The sequence below is a fragment of the Agelaius phoeniceus genome, chromosome 1 (assembly GCF_051311805.1).
Source record: "Agelaius phoeniceus isolate bAgePho1 chromosome 1, bAgePho1.hap1, whole genome shotgun sequence".
In the NCBI taxonomy this organism is placed as follows: domain Eukaryota; kingdom Metazoa; phylum Chordata; class Aves; order Passeriformes; family Icteridae; genus Agelaius; species Agelaius phoeniceus.
This window is the reverse complement of record NC_135265.1, coordinates 74,922,970-74,945,684: the sequence shown is the minus strand read 5'-3', so window position 1 is coordinate 74,945,684 and position 22,715 is coordinate 74,922,970. Positions and strand designations below refer to the sequence as shown.

The 22,715-nt window shown below is 34.8% G+C and overlaps 1 protein-coding gene across 2 annotated transcripts in view; it reads right to left on the bottom strand.

Moving 5' to 3' along the window:
* The window catches only part of CDH9 (cadherin 9), a 99,005-nt gene extending 79,794 nt beyond the window's left edge, over positions 1-19,211 (bottom strand). For both annotated transcript variants that reach the window (XM_054638357.2, XM_077181873.1), the window contains exon 1: positions 18,857-19,211. The gene's annotated coding sequence lies outside the window, so the exon portion shown is untranslated. The remainder of the gene's footprint in view (positions 1-18,856) is intronic.
* Between the last annotated feature and the right edge of the window lie 3,504 nt (positions 19,212-22,715).

Genomic DNA, 22,715 nt, shown 5'->3' with positions numbered 1-22,715 from the left:
AGAGGACTATTCAGACAGCATTTCAGAATTGCCTCCTATCTTTGTCCTTTTGGTTAAAAGTCAGTAAAAAGCAAAATTATAACTGCATGAAACCATGTATATGCTTCCAGTTTCAGAGTGAAAAAAAGAGTAGAAATATGATTAAAAGAGTTGATATAGCAAAGCATTTGCTTTATGGTTTCTGGTCTAGTACTTTTGGCCTAGCTTTGCCTAAAATGGCAAAGTACATTTGGCTTTAAAACTTTTTTTGCATAAGCTCAAATGCCTGTGATTGTCTCTCTTCCTTCTTGCATTCCTAAAAAATCGAGGGAAAAGGATATATGAGGAGACATATCTTTGTCTGGGCTTCATACGGCTAAGACAAATCATAAATATGTGACTTAATAGAAGACAAATTAACTAAAGCATATAACAGGAAAAAAAAGGTGCATAGTTAAACTATTCATAGTGATGTGTCAGGATCTAGTTTTTAATCTTTTAATCTTTTCTTGGTTTAAAAAGGAATACATATTGCAAATGAAACAAACTTATGCCTTGTACAAGTGAATTTCTTCCCTTTTTTTATCTTTTGGATTCTGCAATCTTTATTACAGCCAAATGTTGCTGTCTTGTTTTAGTGGTATGGCTGGGAGTATGCAGCATCACTTAGTGAAACAGCCTAATTTCTATTTTCAATAAGGCTTGCTAAATTGCCTTGTTTTTCCTAACTCTGAAACACTGTCATTACATGCACTATCCACAGGCAGTTCTTCATGGGAAAGATATACCTTCATCTAAATCTCATTACTGCAGTGTTGATTATAAAATAAACATTTTATAGCAACTGTTACTAATAAATGGAGTGAATAATAATGACCCAGCATATCAAATGCAATTGTCCTGTTGCAGTTCTGGTGTTGAGAAAACACATTGCAATGGTGTAACCAAAATGAGCATCATGACAATAATTTTAAGTTAGTTGATATAAATCCAGCTAAATTTATAATTTTACAGCTTAACATCTTAATGAATGTAAAGGAATGGATATTTTAGGAACAGAAAGTGCTAAACAAAACCTGTAAATCCATTCATTTATATGTTCCTGCCTAACATCAATATTTTTAATAAAGGCAATAAGGAAGCCATAGGAAGAGAGTTTGAGTGAAATAAACTTTGCCTTCTAGCTGACGCTGCTGAAATAATTGAATAGTGCTACTGAATTGTGCAAAGGCATTTAAAAAAAAAAAATTCCAGTTGTCTCACAGCAGCAGGGATGCATGAAGAAAATTGAGCCTGGAGTTATGGAATTATGACTAAATATTAATGCAGAAGAACGGTGGTATGCTTCCAATACTTGGGAAAACAAAATCCAAATTCAGAATTAAATACAACAATATCTATAAATCCAACAATGATTGCTAATCTTACATTATAAGAAGATATTAAACCATAGAAGTTTAACCTCTATCAGGAGTCACTATTTTGTACTAAATGATGCATTTCAACACTTTTCCTCTTCCCTCACTCTTAACACTTAATAAAAACAATTTTCTTTTACAAGATTTTTTTAAAAATTCTAAAAATGTTAAATTTCTTTTTCTTCTTCAATGGTATGTTCAAAAATTTCCCAAAATGAATGCATATAAATGTGTGGATTTTTAAATAGGTTGCATTTAAAATGGAAATTCCAAAAAAAGAACCCAAGTGACCATTCACTTCATTTTTCACTCACTGTTGAAAATGAAGTAATAATAGTGTAAGAGTAAAATTTGTTCCTTTCTGGTCACTTTTTCAGAAGGTAAGTTCTATTAAGTGCTTTCATCAATCATCTCTTTATTGTTCTCTATTTCGTATTAACAACGCTGCTAAAATAAGGAGCAATCCATCAGATTTTCATGTTCCAGTTGTTATAGGTACTTGATAGACTAATGTTTAACATATTTCAAAAATATTCTGACTACAGAGCTCTCTTGGAAATGCATGTCTATTTTATACAATTGGACATTTTGCAAGAAACCTATATAAGCATATTTTTATTGATATCATTAATAATTTCTAAGCAAAATCTTGGCGAAAAATAGTGCCCTGTGGAGATTTTTTTTATGTTAAGGACACGATGAGTTTTTTTTATTATTGCATACTAGATATCTGTTATCCAAAAGAGGGAGCCATAACATTATACTATACCTTTGCACTTTTTGAGATGGTGAAGCTGCATAAATTCCTATTATTCCTCTTTCTTGAAGATGATGCTTGCTTTGCGGTGTCTTTTATTTTTTTGTTTTCTATTAATAAGTGTAACCCAGAACTAGATAATACACGCTAATAATCTTACTGAATCTGAGTGAAATGTTTACACTAAAGATAAATATGCTTTAGCAAACATCCTGTTGTGGAAAAAAAAGGAGTTAGAATAAGTTTTCCTGCTCTTGATTTCACCCACGTGCATTTCTACCAATTTTGAGAAAAAATTGTAGTGTCTTTTTACTTATTTCACATCTTTTGAAATGGAATATATATATATAAATATCAAATGAAAGTGCCAAGGGTGTTTTCTAAACATACTTTGATTACATGTCTCTGTAAAAAGTGAGATTGACTTAAAACATCACTCTTAATAACTGATGAGACTTCAGGTTATTAAACATTTGATTAGAGGAACACAGCACTTATAAAGGCATTGCCTGTATTTTGGAAAATATAGGCTAGATTGCTTTCATATCTGAAAGGTCAGTGGACAAGAATGTATCTGAAAGAGTAGAATGGAAAAGCACAGAGCGATCAATAATGTGTAGTGTACTTTCACAATTTCTTTACAGTATTCTCTTTCCATGAGTTTCATGTGCCACACTGGGATTCCATCACAGCCTTGTAACCCTTTGTGAGGAAGGAATTGTGGTATTCTCAGCATCACAGGAGTATTGATAGTTGTTTATTCTCTTTCTAATATCTTTTTTAACTAAAGTATAAGTAAGGTTTTCCTGCTGATTTACAAAGGGGAAGCTCTCTTTATGGTTTGTCTGTGACTATATCACAGTATTTTGTAGCAATGTATTGGCTGAAAGTAAATGCTGATTTTACAGACCTATTTGGTCAATGAAAAAAGATATGCCAAGCTAAAATTCCAGAGATGCAAGTCCAAATACATATTCTGTGGATGAAAGCATAAATGCAAAAATATGCTACCCCTTGTACGGAATGTCATTTCTTCTAGTATTTTTCTTCTTATGTCTAAATTAAACGCCATATGTTATGTAATTTAAACCACTATGTCCTTACTTTCTTCTTTATTTGGTTGTAGGTTTTTTTTGTCTTTAGTGAGATGAATGCTGAGTAAATAAGAAAAGAGGAAGGCAAGTACCAGAAAGGGAAAGAGCAAGTGAGCAGATGAGGAAAGCACCAAGAAGATGAGGAAAAAGGAGAAGAGAGAGGATACAAACACTTGAGAACAACAAAGGTGCAGGAAAGGAGAATAAGTGTTCTTCAGAGAAGAGTATAAAGTTAAACATTCCATTTATAGAATCTATTTGTTAGATGAAGCATGGCTGGCTGTTAGAAACAACTTCCAGTTACCTACCTCAGGAAACGTTGATCTGACGTTTTCAGAGCTGCAAAATATCAGCAAGTCCATGAATTAAGCTAGTTTTATAGATGCTCAGAAATTTTGACAAAAGTCTCTGTTACACTGGATCTACTGTTTCATTTGTTTCAAGATTTTTCTTACTGGAAATATTTGTAATAGCAGTACTTTCTCAATGTATTTTAAGAGCCTCTGCTACATTCTGTGAAACTTTAAAGATAACAGTTATCTGTGAATAACCATCAGTCACACAAATTGGTATTCACCACAGTGGTATCTGATGTCACCTAACAATTTCTACTCTAATAAAATATATAGATAAGTTTTAGGAAAACTTCTATGTTATTGAGGTTATGATGCGACTTCACTGCAAAGCAGACAAGTAGGACTGCAGATTTTCTCAAGAGAAGCAAATGGATAAAGCATGATGGAATGAACATTCCACCTTAAAACAGGTGAAAAAAGCAGAAAAAAAGCATCTAGGCAGTTTCTTCTCCACTCTGAAATTCATTAGACAGTTTTTGCTTATCTCCTATCTTCTTGTGACAAGCAGTCAATTCAGCCTATGATGCACCTTGATGTAACAGCTTGTGACTTGGCCTCCAGGTAATTTGCTCCAGCAACATATCTGAACTCAAAATTTACAAAAATAAGAAGTTATTAATCTTCATCAAGTTATTATTTGTTAGAAATTTAACAAAATTAAGAATTCACAATAATTTACTCTCATTACCAGTATTTTTTTTCAGATTTCCCATGAAAGGAAAATTCTGTAGTCGGTATATTTTGAAATTTAAGTCAAACTTTTCAGTTTTACTATTGATATTTTATGAGCTTCTATTATATCCCTTCACAATATGAAAACAACTTTCGACTTTATCATTTCCATAGTGACATGAAATGTTTTATAATTCATATGAAGCAGTAAAATCACTTATATCTAATACAAAAATTAAAGACATCATCTTAATTTCCCTATTGGACCTGTCTCCCACTTGTGTCATAATGTAAGTGAGTAATCTTGCAGAGCAGATAATTTCATACCATAAAAAAAGTCATTACGTCGTCAAAAAAGAAATTACGAACTTGAGGTTAAACTTATTTCTTGTCTTGGGCCTTCCCTTTTTGTCTTGAATACATAAGAGAACACTTCTGTTAACATCACCTTGAATGTGTTAAAATTATAAAAGAAAATATGTAGAAAATTATATTATGTGTGAAACTTTCCTCATTTGGATGTGTGTGATCATTGGGAATGTAATTAAAATAAAAGTGCTTATTCTAGCCATGTTTTCACTTTTTGTTTTCCCTCTTAACATTTTAAAATATATTCATATTTACTTTATGTTCAATGAAGTTCTTTTATGTATCATCAGACCTACTTTAAATACTCCATAACCAAGTCAATAACATTCATACTTTCAATTTATCATCTTGTTTTAATGATAAAAGTCCTCTGTCATACAGCGAACTAAGATTACTTAATTATTTTCTGATTCTAATGCATGTTTTATCTACACCTACACTAAAAAGTGGCTTTAATAGGAATTTAGGTAGTGACTTCATAATTGGAATTCCCAATTTCTAGTGATTTTTCCATGATGAAAAAATTATAATTTTACATTTTCTTTCTGAAAGCCAATGTATCCTGCATTTTTCTAACATATTTATTTCAGTAGATCTCATTTTGGTATGCATTTAAAGGTTAAACATGGTAAGGTGCTCTTTATTTCCATTCTCTTTTGCTTCATCACGTACACAGGACATTATTGCAATAACAAATTATTCTTTGTAGGGGTGTTTTGGTTTTTTTTTCTCTTACCTACATGTACTGCATTTACTCTGCCTACATATGCATAATACTGCTCATATTTTTCTCTTTTTTTGTGTTTGCAAGACATTTTAGAACTTTCTTCTAAGCTGTCTAAGTCAGTAAAAGCATTCTGCTATCTCCAATGGCTTGCAGTTAGGTTGCTGTTGCATTTCTATGGTTTTTTCACTTTGCCTCTGTCTCTACCTTTTAATGAAATTTTCTTCAAAATATATAAATTTTAATACTTTCTAAAGTCATGGCTTCTTCAACGCATTACTAATGTATACATTTGATTTTGAATTTTTAAACTAAAGATTTTTAGCCCTGTGTCTAATTTGTGTTTGTCTATTGTTGTTATGTAGTACTCATGTATAGCAATGAAAACAATTTTTTTCAATCTATTATTTTATTTTAACAAAAGAATGTACTACTTTTATAAACACTATGTTCACTGTATTATATTTATCTCATTTAAAGTTATATTAAAATTGTATTGCAATCTCATTTTGATAGCTGAGAAGATATACTTTCCCTTTCTCTGCCAGCCTATGCAGAAAGAAGCCTCATTATATTATCTATATTTTCATCTAACTTTATCCTCTGCTGTATCAGAAATCACTATCTGTTGGCATTTTGCAATAGTTTTGTCTGACATTTACCTTGAAAGCAACATGGATTTTTTCCACTTGTTTGCTTGAATACTGATGACTTCTGCACAGAAGAGAACACATTAAAAAAATCCAAATAGTTTTGTTCACATAATATATTCTAATTGGCTTTGTCATTTAATGTTATCTATCTACTCACATTTCATACACATGGACATGATACAAATAATGTGGATTCTGTGCACATACCAATCCCTATGCAGGGGGAAGGATGTGAAGAGACCAGAAAGAAAAATTTGTAATAGTTTAATATTAATAGTTTTATATGATTGCACAACCTTGTTAACCATTTCCCACTTATTGCTCTTGCCCGTGGAGCCTGGTGGGGGTCAGGAACTTCAGCTGTGCTGAAAAAGCTGGTGCTCAGCCGTGCAGTGCATTCTGCCCTTTCTGTCCCTTTGCAGCCCTCAAGTCCTCTGCTTGGCCTTTTAATGACTGTGACAATATGTCCTCCCTTTATCAAGATTGGATCCAAATGTTACTGATGTCCATGGGAATATTCAGCAAGAACATGATGAGCTTTCCATCCGAACTATGTGCACTTCTGCTGTTTACCTGAAGCTTATACTTGATTGCTGTCATAGAACACTTTAAAATACTTGTAATTACTGACTGGTAATTGGCAATTTTTGAGGGTCACCACTGGAATACTAATTTCTCTGGTCTCTAATAAAGCAGCTATATTCTTTCAGATTCATGAGATAGAACTATATTGTTATAAAGACAATGCATGTGAAGTCCTCATATTATTTGTATAATTTTCTCATGTTCTAGTATTTCTTGCTTCCAGATTTAAATTCAGTATTTTAGTCTGAGTTCAATCAAAAAATGTGTTGTTCAAGCCAGCATATATTTTTTTCTGAACAATAAGCTATGACTGTTTACACTCTCCCATTGTACCAGTAAATTTACAGCACTTCAAAAGTAAAATCATTTGGTTATTCTTATCAAAGATGGGGTTAAATGCAAAAGGTAAATTTAAACAATGCAAGATTATTTCCATGCAAGGTTTGGAACTTCTTAATAGCTTCATATTAAAATTAGAAGGGTTCAAATGTCTTGTTTTTAAAACTTTACTGTTTGTGCCTTCCTCATTATCCTCTTGTCTTTCGTATTTCTTAGTGATAGCAAAATCCCAACAAAAGTATGAATAAAAAATTCTCCACTCCCTGTTCTTTTATAATCTCTTCCTTTTTTTTTTGCAGTCTATGGTCTAACAAAAAAAAAAAGGTTACTTAGGCCACATATCTTTTTTTATAAGCCTCTAATCTATTGAAAATGCAGTAGACACATATGGTTCTAAATTGTTTCTTTTTGATTCCTACAGATTACAGATACTATAAATATTTTCTGTCAGGAAAGTGCAATTCTCTATGACAAATTTCAAGCTGTTTGTAATTGGACTATATATTTTTTGTGTAGTTCTCTTAGAAACAAGCTCCTGAGAAGTTTGCAGACCCACAGGGTAAGAACCACTTAAACCAGTGTATCCCTAGACATCTAGGTAGTGCTGTGTTGTTCTACTAGAGCTGGGTTCAGTGTCTAATATACAAATAATAATTGACTTTCATTTAAGTAATAGCCAATATTTTCCATATCAGGGGAATGCAGAAATACTAATAATATTTCTAGTAGTTATTAGTTATAATTTTTGCCAAGTAGTCACTATCATTGGGAATAAATGTGATAGAGGAATATGCCTTATTGATGACTGCTCTAATAGCACAGCAAGCTATGGATATCCAATGATATGGATGTGTGTCCTCAAGCCAGGTGGAATCCTACGCTTAGCCCAATCCCCTTCCTCTTCTGGAGTCCTCCTAATGATCGAGTACAGATGTCAGTAATTACTCTTACCCTTCTCACTCTTTCTCTGTTTCAGCATCAATAAAGTGTTAAGACAAACATAATGGTGGCATTAATTCTTTTGGACAACTGGTCAGGAAGACTTGGAATTGAGGGAAGCATCTTTTCTTGTACCTGATAAACCAGTTTGGTCTCCAGAACGTAGGGAAAGGAATTTTTGCTGACAGATCATCCTTTAGTGAAGGGTTCCACCCTCTTTTTCCTCACTTCCATTGGGCTGAGGATCACTCAGATACCTCTGAACCCTTTACTCTCCTCTCTTCAAATCAACAAATCCCTCTGACCCCCAAAAACTGAATAGTCCCCTGGCTCAAACCACAGCAGAAACACAGAGAGACCAGTTGCTGGTTGTGCAAGAAGGCAGTAAAGCTACACCCTAAGGAAGGGTACACAGTATGAAAAGAGATAAATGTTGGAAATGTTATGATACTGCTGCCATTCTGGTAGGTAATAATTTTTGTAACTGGCTTCACACATATTAAGTTTCGACTGAGCTCTCATGGTACTCCTGCTCACTACCAGATGAACTCAATGAGGTTATAATGTACATGACTCTCACAAGTAAGAGCTTCAACTTCAAGCTCTTAATTACACCTATTTAAACCATACATATATACATACATATATATATACAAACACACATATAACTTAAGGGAAGCATATGTATGTTTCTGCTTTTAAATATTGATGTTTTTTATCATGATTGTGTTGAAATATCCTTTGCATGCAATTTCAGAGAACTGTCAGCAGTAAAACAAATGAACATTGACAAATACTTTTTAAAATCTCAGTGAGATAACCAAGAAATTTTAACATCCATTCCTAGCATTAAAGAATATGGCTGGTGAAGTATTAAGATTTATTAAGATAAATCAATTTCCAGTCTCAAATGTCTAACATACCATATGGTATAATTTCATTTTTTGAGGAAAAAATTAACAAAACATGCTGCCTTCAAAGATGAACACCATTATATTTCAGGGCAAATAACTTTTTTTTTTTTTCTGAGTGGTATTGATGCTGCTGTTGTCAACCACACCTGGGAAAACAATTGCTTGTATATGGAGGTGATGACTCTGGCCTATGACTACATTATCTTTAAATCTTGACATCTTCCATTTCCTTTTTTATAAATAGAAAAAGCAATCTTGGATGCTCTGTGGTAATGCCAGAAACCTCATGCTTCCTTCAGTGTGCCTTAGAATGAACCACTACAGACTACATGCAAAACACCAAAGAACATGTCTATGTTTTCTGCGTCCTTCCTGCTCTTCAGATACTTGATAGTGGTCACTGTGATTGAAATTTCTGTTTAAAAGCAGCATGCTCACATTATTTGACCTTTCAATTATCAGGATAAAACTAAACTTCAGGACCAATTAAGTGAAGTAGGAATAAGAAGACAACTTTTATTTGCATTGTGAAGGGACATTAAAATGAAAGTAAACAGAGGTATTGTTTACTTTGGGGCTGATCATTTAGATGATCATAAGTAAGGATGAAGAATTTAAAAAACTCCATTGTAGCAAAAAGATTTCAGGTTTCCTGAACCTTTGTTCAATGATGTGAGAAACAGGAAAGGAAGCTTAAAACTCTATGTCAAAATAATTGTTTAAATTTTGTGAAGGTGCAAATTTTGTCAATATTTTTACTGAGATACAAAGTGCAGGGGTATTAAAGTAATTCACTGAAAGTCGTGCCATGCAATTCTATTAATGTAATTTACTCAAAAGTTCCTCTTTCATGGAATTTTTGCCTCAAAACAAATCTGTTGAATGAAGTGGAATTATTTTATAGAAATCTTGAAAAAACTGGAGGACCCTGGGAACTACCAGCTCATTAGTTTCATCTCTGCACCTGGTATGATTATGAAACACATCATCCTGCAAGATGTATTAAACCATGTGGGAGACAACGAGGTGATTAGGGACAGCAAACATGGCTTTACCAAGGGCAAACTCTGCCTGACTGATCTCACGGTCTGACTGATCTCATGGCTTTCAGTGACGGACTGACTGCATCGGTGGATGAGGTACCTTCCGATATCATGTCCCTGGACTTCTGTAAGGCCTTTGATATGATCCCCCACAACACAACAGTCATGCTGCTCAATTGGAGGCATACAGGTTTGATGGTTAGACTGTTACACAGAGAAAGAATCAGATGTTTGGCTTCTTTCAGAGATTTACAGTCAATGGCTGTGTCCAAGTGGTAACTAGTAAAGAGTGATGTCCCTCAAGGGCCTCTACTGAGGCCAATACTATTTAATGCCTTTTTTAACTACACAGATGATGAGAAAGACAGCACACAACTTAGTGATTTTGCAGATGACACCAAGCTGTGTGGTGCAGTTGATACACCCAAGTGAAGTGACACCATCCAGAGGGACCTTGACAGACTTGTGCAAAACAGCCTATGCAAATCTCATGAAGTTCAACAAGGCCAAGTCCAAGGTGCTGCACCTGGACTGGGGCAATCCTCAGCATGACTACAGACTGTGGGATTAAGAGATTGAGAGCAGCTCTGCTGATAAGAACTTTAGGGTGCTGGTAGATGAAAAACTCAATATGACTTTTAATTCAAAGAGAAGAAGGATTAGGTTGGACATGAGAGGAATATATTTTACAGCAAAGATGTTGAGACACTGGAACGGGATACTCAAAAAATTTGTGGGTATTCCATCATTGGAAAAGTTCAAGGCCAGGTTTGATGGGCTTTTGAGCATCCTGACCAGGAGGAAGGTGCCCCCTCCCATAGCAGGGTGGTTGAACTTCAAAGTTCCTTTCTAACCCAAACCATTCTATAATTCTGGAATAACAGCATAGACAGAGCAGACTTTTTTTGTGTTTTTCTCTGATATTTACCACTCTAGGTCGATATTATAGATTAAAATCTGGACCTGCAAAGACCTCCTCAACTTGGCACATAGGAATATTGGTTAGCTGCAGAATATAGCTCTGGAAAACTTACAATGCAAATATATGCATGAATTTCATAACAGAGATGTCATGCACATAGAAAAACAACAAAAGAAATTAAAAATCTGTATCCGTCATTATGCATTAGAGCTATATTTACACAGACATATGTAGGTATATATGTAGATATATAGAGAGATATAAGTATACTTAGATCCCTAGATCTTTTAATCTAACCTGTGTCTCTAAAATTACATCAAAAAAATGATAAAACTATACCAACACAGATACAGATAGAGATACATATATACACAAATACATGTAAATTTTCACTACAGGCAATGGAATTTCATGATTTTTTAAATTTTCTACTAGACCCACAGGCTGACTAGCATGAAGTTTAATTAGTGCTAATTAACTAGAGGTGAAGGAAGCAGAAAATTAATGTGACTCATTTATTATTTCATTCTACCACCATGTCCCCTTATTTATGTTCCTCTACAGTATATTTTTTTTCAGAGTTCAGCTTTCAGTCCAAAAAATTATTGATTCTGATACTATTTGTGAAGAAAAGACATAAACTACAACAATCATTTTGGTCCTATTTTTATTGTAGCTACCCACAGTATTGCATTTTGAATAGTCTTAAAATAAGTAATCCAGAAATATTTATGCTGCTTCAGTTTTGTGAATCCACTCTTCTTGGAGAGGAAGCCTTCCTTCCTTCCTTCCTTCCTTCCTTCCTTCCTTCCTTCCTTCCTTCCTTCCTTCCTTCCTTCCTTCCTTCCTTCCTTCCTTCCTTCCTTCCTTCCTTCCTTCCTTCCTTCCTTCCTTCCACCACTTCCGCCACTTCTGCCTGCCACTTCCTTTTTCCACTTCCTTCCTTCTGAAAATTTCTTCTGCCACTTTGTTCTGCCACTTCCTTCCTCCCTCCCTCCCTCCTTCCCTTCTTCCCTTCCTCCTTCTTTTTCTTCCTTCTCTAGAGAACTGGAGATGCTTTCAACCAGGTTGACAAGGTTTCTTCCAGTAGCTCTAGGCAGGTTCTTTAGCAATTACCCTGGGTTACTCAATGCATGTTTTTGCCCCATTTTTTTTTATTATTTGGGATCTCCACATGTAAATCTTAGAAAATTTCTCAGTCAGATGCCTAAGACATAGCTACTATTTCAAAATACCCACACCTGCAGAAAAATATCACTTTATCCTGAGTTTAATAAAATTTGTCTGCCAGTTAAAAAATAGTGAAATACTTTTTAAATACAAGTTGACATTCATTTTAAGTCATGAGACCAGGAACTTGAATCCTGCACTTGTTAATCCTTAAGACTCATTTTCGTTCTAATCAACAGTCAAACTATGAATATGTTTTACTCCTAGTATGGTACACACACAGACCAGTACACAAACTGTGTACTGCTCTCTGTGTGTACCATATTTTGTTCTTGTATGCAATTGTTAGCAAATCTTCAGCTGTATATTCCTTTGAAATCAGGATTTATGTATTGCTAGAATTACACAGTATTTCTCTTGGGTAATCAAGGGAACCGCGGTCCTATGTCTCTATATAACAGTGCAGTTCTCTATTTAATCATATGACTGCTCTGCAAACATAAAGTAGTTATAAAAACTATTCAGCCTGTAGGCTTTTGGTTTGGGGAGTGCCATGAAGTAGAGTCTCAACACATCAGTGACAGAAAAAAAACATAGAAGGCCTTTGTAGATTTGAGAAGTTTATTCTTCGGTTTTGTTTTTTTTCTGTATCCTATATTTTCTAAATTCTTTGGATCTCTATTTTAGGGAGCTGTTAGAAAAATTTGCTCAGAAATGTAAATGTGAATTTCCTAAGCATAAATTCAAATGGCAAATAAATTATTAGAGTAGCATTGTCAGAAGTGCTAAATCTTTCATTCTAGCTGTACTCACATTTATGTGTCTGAATGTGAAACACTAGGCATGTTCCTAAATCATTATCTCTTAGATTCAACCTTGTAGGGATGAACACCTTTTAATTTAATTTTTTTTTGGCAAAAGCTTCACTCTGTGGTGCATCTAGCGACTTCCTAATCCACTCCCCTTTTTAAGCTAAATGATGTTTTTCCCCCTTTCCTGAATGAAAGCTTCAGGGAAAGATTCTCAACCAGTAGATTCTTTCAGCCAGTGATAGCTGAGAGCAGTTGTACCAACGTTTTTGAGACTTTCCTTTCTTTAATTGCCTTTAAAAGTGATTATAAGAACAATAAACACAATACATTTTTTTATTTGAAAGTCCTTCTGCTTACTGCAGGGATGGTTTGGTACCATAAGTGGATTTTTCAAGAAGACAATAACTGGAAGAGCAGGCAGTACCAGAAGCTTGTGACAAATGTAATTAAAATATCACTAAATCAGTACTTCAACTAATATGTGAGTTTTCAGCCTTGAGGCTACTACTATTATTACTACCACTAAGCAAAAAACAATTACCTTCAGTATTGTTCGATCGCCATGAAGGAACTTGAAGAGATTAATTAATTTTATTTAGAACACAGGAGATTTTACTTATTACCTTACTCTAGAAAAGATGTAAATCCAACGAGATAGCTGTCTTCACTAGGAAAGAAGTCATATATAACACAAATTTGAAACCATTAAGAGCAAGATCAAGCTCAATTGCAGTAAATCCATAGATTGAAGATAACAGGAAAGAATGAAGAGACTACATTATTTTTTACATCGAAATCCATTTTTCCTACAAGTCTGAGTTCTCATTAGTGATGAAATTACCTTTTATATCTGGGAAACAAATGTAAGGATTATTGCAAATCTTCCAGGAAATGGGAAAATATTTTCTGCAATTCAATATTTTTATGTTTACTCTGAGGAAAATAGAATCTTTTTTATCAGATAGCATAAGAACACAGATTCCACACTCATTTTTACTCAGGGTAAGGGAAATGCACAAAAGTAATTTCACTGGTTTCAGTGGGACCAGTCTTATTGCAAAATGTTACCCGGTCTGAATACAGGTTCTGGAATGCAACACAAGCACAAATAGCTCTCCTGACAAATAGTTTAAACAACTACAAGAATTTCCTTTTGAAATAAGTATGTTTTCCTGATTTTTTTCTCCTTTTGCTACCTAGGCAAAACTATTTCCATGAGATTACCTGCAACCAGCATCTGTGGCTTAAGAATAAAAAACATTTTTACAATAGCTTCCCACTACAAGGCTTGATATTTAAATGCACTAGTATGGAAAATAATAACAAAGAATAATGCAAACCATATGAAAGTATTGCAATAAACAACAAAGTAAGCAGAAAAATTCAGCCAGAATGCAGTATTATAAACTTAAGAAAACCCATTGTAATATATTGCTTTCTACAAATATTGCATTATTTTTCTCTAGCATTTGCATGAGTTATACTCCAGTTTATGTCTCTAGATGCATGTGTACATGGATGAAGGTGTATATATATAACAGTTCTGTTCATACACCAGGGCTATTTTTCTCTGTTAAAATTGGATGTGATTAGATTACTGAAATCTTAAAATCATACAGAACTTAAAACTGCTGGATTTTAAAATGCTAAATTTCACTTGTTCTGTGCCTATTTTTTCTTTAAAAACAGAAACAATGGGATTAACTTCACATTTATACCAAACTCAGCCCATTTTTGCTTTACCTCTTCATCTCTTTAGGAGCAAATATTAAATGATGGAGTACAAAGGAAAAAAAAACCCAATTATTTCAGTAAGATATTAAGCTGAGTTTTTTAGATAATTTTATTTTTAAATTTCCTTTATTGAACACTTTTTATACAACTTGATGTTTTTATTGAATCCTTTCTTTAAGACATGTTGAAATATGAATGTCAACCACTGGTTGATTGTGCATCATTGATTATCAATATAATAGATCATATTTTTTGAAAATAATGGCTAAATCTAATTATAACTGTATATATTGCCAGAAGGCTTGTATACATCATTAACTGACTTCAATTGAACTATTAAAAATGCACAAATTCAGATAATCTCCTTCTGAGAGCTGTTGCGTAATTTGTTTAAATGGTGGGAGGGCCTACTGTTTCTATGTCCAAACACAAATGCATTATCCACAGTTTTCTATGTTTCATGGAATCTATTCTTGGGTGTAATTTATGAAGATCATTTTTTGAATCTGGACAAGTGTTTTAGGAGCTCTTTCTCAACATACTTATCTACAATGGCAAGATGCTGTCAGTATTTTTTAGGAAATAGAATCCTTTAGTACCAACATGCATGGCCCAAAATTGCAATATCATTACAGGCAGAATTTCTATGAAGGTGGTCATTCTTTCAAATACAGCCTTTGAGGACAAAGCAACCTGAACACCACCTAGCATCTATAAAATTTGTACTTACCTAAACCTCCTTGATATTTTTATATCAAGAGATAACATATAATGAAAAATATGTTTTTCTGGGATAGGGAAACAGAATCCAAAGTGATGTTGTCTTGATGTCGCTATTACTCTTACTGCTAAAAGGTGTGAAATTTAATTATAGAAGTTTGCATTTTGCTAGCAAAGGAATACACTGGACACCGCTTAAAGCACTCCATTTTGCAACTGCAGAAATACATTTTCTGAGAAACATTTGTGGTTATTGATGCTGTTATTTAAGTATTCAAGGTAAATATACTTTTGAACATTCAATCTTACAGAGAACTTTGAAGACTGGGAAAGTGGAGGCCCCATTTTATCCCTGACTCTGACACAGAGATACTCTGTAACTGAGACATAGTCAAGGCTCTGTGTGGCACTGTGTGTGTATGGGATGACAGCAATGCCACCCATGTCCTCTTGTAATCTCCCCAGGATTGCAGAAGAAAGATTATAAGCAGCGTACTTCACTTCCTGACATTTCTGTAATAAAATTACATACTGTGTGTTAAAAAAATATTTTTTTCTAAAACATTTTGGGCCTTCCTCTGAGCTGCAGTGTACATCCAGTATTTTTCCTTTTCCCTGAAGCTAGTAATATTTTCCCAGAAGTAACCAAGTCTCAGTTTTGCTAGGATTTTGCACTGCAGAAACATAGTATGATTTGATCAAGGTATGCCTCTCCTGCTCAGTTATGCTCGGCAAGTAGTCCTCGATGCCACTGGGGTATTTTTTATCAGGATCAGTCACTGAAAGTCAGGAAAATAACTTTCCTTTTAACATTCAGCAATTTCCTATGTGTTTAAATTGCAAGAAGAGAAATTACTCTGACTGCTTTTGCAAAAATTCTTTTTGTTCATTTCCCTTTGCTCTATTTTCCTTCTCCTCCTACCACCTTTCACAAAATTTTGGATTTATTCCTATGAATTATTTTCTTAAATTCCCTCACTCACATAGAGAATGCAGGCAGCTTTTACTTGGGCAACTCTATTCATTTTAAAATATTAGTTCTTCTGCAGATAACATTTGAATATAACACCTGCTGCAAGCCTTAGAAATTCTGAAGCCATTCTGATATGTGTGGGAGATGCATTTTTCTCTAGATTTTTGGTCCAGTTACCTTCTGCAGTTAAATAGCTCTGACTGCATGGAAGAAACACATCCATTTATACATCTATATTATCCTATACTCTAGCCTACGTACCCCAGTTTTCTTATATGATATCTCCTGAACAAACTCATCCTCAGACAAAATTGTCAGTCCTGTTACTCTCTGGCTCTGCTTCTCAAACACTTCTGCCAGTAGATTCCCTGCAGCCCATGCTGTGCAGATTCAGAAACCAAGTACTGATGCCAGAGATAAGCGAATGTCAGAATTAAGTTGTAAGGTCCTTTCAGCAGCGTTATGGGTGATGACATTTAAACCAGTGGATTTTGGTTATTATATTTTGTTCGGTGGGTAGGTCAGGGAATGAAATCATCGTTATTGGCTGATCCCATGATGAGAGGGCGTCTCTGCCAGTACCATGCAACTGCTACTGAGATCAGCATCCTTGTGGAACAGCAGTCAGGTGAGAGGAGAGCACAAATCCCTGTACATGGGCTGCTGTCTGGAGAGGAGGACACCCTTTTCAGAATGGTCACTTCTGCAGAAAAGCATGAAAATTCTGAAAGCCTCAAGTAATTTTAACATGGAGCTGTAAAAAGCAAATGACAGAGCTTTGTTTCTCCCCACATTTTCTCTACTAACTGCATCACCAAACTTCTTTTTGTGTTTAGGTGAGATGTACCGGTTACACAAAAAGCATAACATTCTACAATAATGGCTACGAGACAATCTCTAAATGAAAAACTCTACTTAGTTCAGGCAATAAACATATGAAAAACTTTGATTCTTGAACTCATTCCATCAAGTTTAAAAAGACTTGGCAACTGTTTTAGGTACAACTAGTAATAGTACTGATACAGTTACAGTTACATTTCTCCATTTAAAATTAATCTTATTTACCTAACTTAAAAAAGCTGAAACCAAAAATTATTTATTTCACAGACATTTGACTGTATAATGTTTTATATTTTTGTTAATAGAAAATCACAATAGTTGTAAACATATATAATTCTCTCTTGAATTTACATTATTACACAGTGAAATACAAATGACAGGACAATATATTTTATCTGTCAGATTGACATATAGATAGAAATATGCTTTTTTTAACAACTAACATAATTCACAAATAAATTTCTTAATAGTCATAGACAAATTATAACACAAATCTTCTGAATATTTAATTAGTTCACTATATTTTTGGAATAAAATTATCCTTTCAGATATGGAGAACTACTTGGAGACAATGATTTTTAAAGATCTGTCATTGGTAATTCCCCTCACTATGACTAATATTATTTAACAAACCTTTTGATCTCATCTCCAAAACTAGTGCAAGTACTACACTTGCATTTTTATCCATTTTTATCCTTAGCATGGGTAGCTAGTGTAGTACTGATCAATGCAGCATAATCCTGCTGTGGTCTCAGTAACATATTAGTTTTATTGCTTTTATCCCTTTAATCAGAGCAAGACTCATACATTGGTTATAAATTTGTCTACTGAAAATGGAAAGTATTTTAAGAAAATACCATTCTATTTTCTTAACTATGACTTAAATCTGTGACAAGGTGAGTGGCTGCTGTATCCATATTGCCTTACAACAGGAAGGGATATTAATTTCCTTTTAATTCATGTACATCATTCTTTCTTTGAAGCTCATACAGTGAAATTGAACACATGTGACAGCATGTTTCTTGCATGTGAAAAGGCAAAATGTCATTCAGTGGTTTTCTGCTGGTTACTTCAGTGTCAAGTGGTCAGTATGACCTTTTACACTTTCTGCCTTGCTTTCTGTGGGACTCTGATTATATATATTAGGCTGACAAGGTAGTTTGGAAGGACTTCTGGAAAGCATCTTTGTACTTTAAGCCTGTTGACTTTGACTTTCTGCCACAGATATCCAAAGGGACATCTACCTCAGCTCTCAATCTTTTTGAACCCTGAGCTGCACTTCCCCCTGTAAAACATATAAAAAAATCCCACTAATTTTGCTACTTTCACTAAAGAAGATCCAAAAAAGCGTTACTACTTCATTCTTAGTAGCAACAAAGACATCCTATTTTTTCATCCTTCTTAACCAAGGTTGTTTTTATTAGATGTATTGACAAACACATACATGGGAAAGAAAGAAAAGGGGTATTGCTTCTATCTGGACAGGTGAAAAAGCATCCTGCACGAAAGTTAGGCTATATTGTTACTCCTATATGGCAGGAAAAACTGATTCATATCAAACAGTATTTCCAAAGAGCATGTGCATTGCTAATATTTTAAGGTACATAAGTAGTCATCATATATACAGTATCAGAAGTTTAGATTTCAGCAATTTAATGGGTTGGGGGTTTTTTGAACTCTGTAAGAGAAATATCCCCAAAGTGCTCTGCTGACACTGCCCCTCCACTCCCCCTTCCCTAAAAAGTATTTGCACAGAATCTTCAACATTTTAGACACTCCTAAAGAAAGCATCTGTTCTTTTGCTATCGGCAGTTCTCATGCTACAGAAAGTTGATCTACTCACCCAGGCTGTCTGTGTGAGCCCAGTTCAGTCCGTTCAGCGCTGCTTCTCTACCTGCATCCTGCCTTCTGCATGTTCCCGTGTCTCCAGCGCGGAATGCACTCGCCTCTCACTAGGGCTCCCTCTCTCCCGGCATCACTTTTAAGTCAGGCAGGCAGCGAGCAGGAGCCAAAGGGACTCTCTGTCTGATTGGTTTCCTTTCAGTGCCCCTGATTAATAAAAAACGTCCCTCGCAAGGAGAGGTGTCGCTGCCCCTCACCGAGATGTTGCTGCTGATAGAGCCGCAGTGCTCAGCGTGAGGAGGTTTGGGGCTGGGGGGGACAGCACGGCGGCTTTGCCAGCCAAACAGTGATTTGCAAGTGAATGCAGTGGGAGGGTTCAGAGAGGAGGGCTTTGTTAAGCACCCTCTTATTAACTGAGGCTTAAATACAGAGGCTCATGTAACCAGCTCAGTTTGGTCTGTTTTAATAACAGGGGTAAAGGTATACCCCTAACATGTGGATTATATGGAGAAAAACAAATTACCCTAAACATCTATACTAGCAACACAGTGTTATTGGTGTGCAATACACGTTGGAGAATGCAAAATTATCCTCTAATGCTACTACAGTGACAAATGATTTTAAGGTGAAAGAAAGCAATGTGTGTGAGATTTCCCTGTGTTCTCAATAGTTTTACAGCTCTAGTGTCACTTACAGCTAATGATAATGATAGGCTTGTCGCTGTACCTGAAAGTGAACATAATACGAAGTTGCAAGGGATGTTTTGGGAATTGTGACTAGTAATGTTCAAGTCATTCACAGAAATAAACAGTTTTGCCAGCAACAATAATGAATTTCTTGGTTTCTAGAGCAGCCTGCTTGAGTACAAGTAATCATTGCTCACTACTATGACACCAGATGTTCAATATTACAGAATATTGTGGTTTGCTTGAGCTATCATTTTCAATTAAAGCATAACATTTTTTACTAAAATAAGAACACTGAGTAGCCTAAGTTTTGAGTTTTTTGTTTTTTTGGTTTTTTTGTTTTGGTTTTTTTTTTTTTTTTGCTATTTGTGCCTTTTTTGTGGATTCCTGGGTGCTAAAGACTATTACAGTCAATGACATAAGATAAAAATTTGTGATGGAACTTCCAGAAACTGGTTGCCATTACTTTCTGTACTGACAAACCCTGATGATATCTGTTGTGGGCACCAACAGAATGTCAGGAAATGCTGCAAGGTGCAGTTGTCTTGTAGCATAATTAATTTAGTACCAACACTTTCTTTCTTGGAAAGATGAATCATGAGGCTAGTTATGAAATTTTATTGGGGCTGTGCTTTCCGTAGTTGGAGTGAAAAAAGATGTGGGTTTAATCTGGTGCTGAAACTGTACTACAACAAAAGGAAGATTTGCATCAAATAGCCAAGTGAGAAATCCAAGGGTTTTTTTAGGCTCATGTTATTGCTTTAGTACTATCATTGATGAGCTCAACAGACTCATATTCACAGTTCTCACTGCACCTAGTGAGAACTTATTCACCATTAGATCCCATTTGAAATTATTAATGGGTTGACGAAATTCACAGACACCAGTCAGAGCCTTTCCATTGAATTAAGTGGCAGTTAAATTGGGATCAGAACAAACTAGGTCTTCTCTGAATGCTACATGTCCATGAAAGCAATATTTGCATATGTGTTACAGTGTGCAGAATTGGGTTTAATATTAGAATATCAGAAAGCTAAATCCAGAACTAGAACAAAATCAATTACTCTAGTTCAGGTAAAACATATAAAGCAAAGTTCTAATTAGTATTTTCATTCCACAGTATGTCCATTTCAGCAATGGAACTACTGGGTAAAAGAATGTTTAGTACAATTTTTTGTCCCAGGGAGAACAAAAAGGAAAGCTACTGACAAGTGTATATATTTCTGATGTCCTAAGGTCCCAGTGCAGATTTAAATCTTGCAGATCCTAAAAGGTATTTTCTTAATAGGAAGATGTCTGGATGATAAAAAGGCATGAGTAATAGCTCTACTTTTTTCATTGTACTGCTTTTTTTTTTATTCTTTTGGCTTCTGTTCGGGAACATTGTGGCTACTCTAATCAATATTAGGAGACCATCCAGATATGAAGGAATCCCTGAAACTGCAAAGATGAGCAAAGTATCTTTTCATAATATTTTCTTGAGCTTATTCAGTGGCATCTGGGGAACTAGCCCTTGTGTAAAGGTAGGCATAGGTCTGCTCAATACCAGTCATAGATAAATAGTCTCAGATAAATGGAAATGGCTCCATTTGATGTTGATGCCATCTACAAGTTTGTAGTAAAACAAGCAACTTTATTAGACAGCATAAGGCCTGCTCTCTTATATCTATTTTTAATTGTGTTTTAAATACAACACTGTAACTACTATAGGGAAGAAATATTGAAATTATATACTATATATTTACAGAAAAAAAGGAGCACTTCTAATGCAAGTAGTGTTGCATGATGGGGATAAAAAGTTTTGCAATATACACTGTAAGTGGAATATACATCAAAAGTAGGCCAAAAAGGAAAAAGCGTAGGAGTGACAGCAAATAGGGAGAGATGGGTGGAAATCTAAGGCTGTGCTCTAACACACAGAAGGCTACTCCGTATAGGGGAGGAATACAAAATTCTCCTTCTGAAAAAGAGTGGGCAGTGGAAAAAGATGGAAAAGCAGAAAGTGCACCAAAAGGAAAAGGCAGGAACGCTTGTATTGCAAGACAGGCTGTACTTCAGTTTTATATTTTATGAAGTCTCTTGGAATCAGGCCTCTTCTCTTTTCACCCCTATTCATCTTTCTTTCTTTACCTTCACAGAGATTTGTCTGCTAGCATCCATGGGAAGCAGGAAGCAGTGATTACATACCTAATCTTCATTGAAATTCTAAACATTTCCTTGTTTCACAGAGGCTAAGATCACTCAGAAGTGCACACGGAGTTGGGCTGGTTGCCATGTTAAATCATTCTGAGTTCAATCACTTTTTCCCATCAGTTTTTCTTTTCCTGACATATTTACACTTAACTTGTTTAAACAGAACTAAGTGCAAATAAAACTTCAGAGGGGGAAAGTAATGATCTATTTTTATCCCTAGGTTTTTCCATCTATATTTTGTCAGAATATGATGTCTAAGCCTGCTGGTGGGACTGCTATTTCATCTTTTCCAATATTTCTGAAAAGCCAGGGCAGACCTGAATTTTCACAAATCTCTGTCCCCACATGTCCTAGGATCTGTAAGGAAAACTTGGCCTGCAGTTTGGTAGTAAAAACTTCTCTTAATTATGCGACTTCAATATGAGTTTTTTCCTTTGTCATAAATCTTAAATATGTATTTAATCTTTCTCAAATAAGAGACCGTGTGATGACAAAAAAGAACAGTGCTGAACAGAATAGAACAATCAAGAAACATATAGATAAATAAAGGCTTCCAGAGATTCTCAAGAACAATGCCAACAATTTTGTAACTTCAGCTTTGCTAATTTTCACCAGAGACTTTAAGATTATGAAACATAAAGAAACTGGATCGAATAATGACCACTAGTTTAAAAACTAGTCTTAAAAATATCTGTATTTTCACTTAGTCAATCAATTCAGAAGAATGCTATTAGCTTCTTTTCCAGCTTTTCTCCCAGCTTTCTTCTATTTTTCTTTGAAAGTCTTTAAATGATCCATTTGTTAAAAAATATGGTCAAGTGTATGACTTAGAAAGATTGCTGGAACATTACTGTATGAGTCAACACAGGCAGGCAGCTGGAACAACCACAAAATCACGGCTGAAACACAGAGTAAATTTATTTCTTTACTCCCTAACTTGAGGACCTAAATCACCTGGATGGCGACATCCAAGTCAGACCA